Source organism: Eimeria mitis, genomic scaffold (assembly GCF_000499745.2).
Source record: "Eimeria mitis Houghton genomic scaffold, Emh_scaff1402, whole genome shotgun sequence".
Lineage (NCBI taxonomy): Eukaryota > Apicomplexa > Conoidasida > Eucoccidiorida > Eimeriidae > Eimeria > Eimeria mitis.
This window is the reverse complement of record NW_013569075.1, coordinates 7,931-8,695: the sequence shown is the minus strand read 5'-3', so window position 1 is coordinate 8,695 and position 765 is coordinate 7,931. Positions and strand designations below refer to the sequence as shown.

At 54.2% G+C, this 765-nt stretch overlaps 1 protein-coding gene across 1 annotated transcript in view; it reads left to right on the top strand.

Moving 5' to 3' along the window:
* The window catches only part of EMH_0036220 (SAG family member), a gene marked incomplete at both ends in the record, with an annotated part of 2,241 nt that overhangs the window by 343 nt on the left and 1,133 nt on the right, over positions 1-765 (top strand). The window lies entirely within an intron of this gene.

Sequence of the window (765 nt, the reverse complement as noted above, 5' to 3'; positions counted from 1 at the left end):
CACATGTGTGGGCGCATTGCGCCCTGCATGCGTGCGTGTTGCGGACGAGAGCAGTAAGTGTAGGGGCCGGCCGCAGCTCTCACTTTTTAGGCTGGCGGAGCACAGAGGGGAAACTGAAGAATGCGGTAGCAAGGGGGCCACCTGTAGCACTTTCCCTTCCTATATTCTGGCGCACAAGGCTAGAAAGCCTCGACGCAGGGCAACTCGCCCACTTCTGAAGGGGCATCATACAACTCCATAGGGAACGGCCGGGAGAGCGGAGAGCCGCAGTTTCAAGAACATTTATACTAATAAAGTTTATACGTTGCTCAGGTATCTTATAAGATGTCGGTATGCGGACAGAACAACATTAACCGAGCACGAGGGACCTCGGCCCTCAGCATCGCCGATTCAGCCAGAACTGCACGGATTTTCCGTTGGCGTTTCACGCCGCGTTCAGCGGCGGCAGGGGGCACTGTTTAGACAATAATTATTGAAATGCATCATTGAAGTATTTTTAACAACGACAAGAGTGTAAACTCGACTCCAGCGCATAACCAGCGTGACCCCACGCCGGGCCCGATGGGCCAGTCGCAGTCCGCTCCCTCGCCGCCTCCCCTTGCACACACACTGCATCACATACTGTTGTTACGTCTGTGCTTGAAGCCCCTCAAAACTTCCCCCTTCTTCCCGTTTTCTCGTTCACATATTCAAGTTCAACACTGGAAAGATGGCGGCCCTTAAGCTTTTTTCGCTCGCCTCCGCGTCTGCGTTCCTGATGGCGAG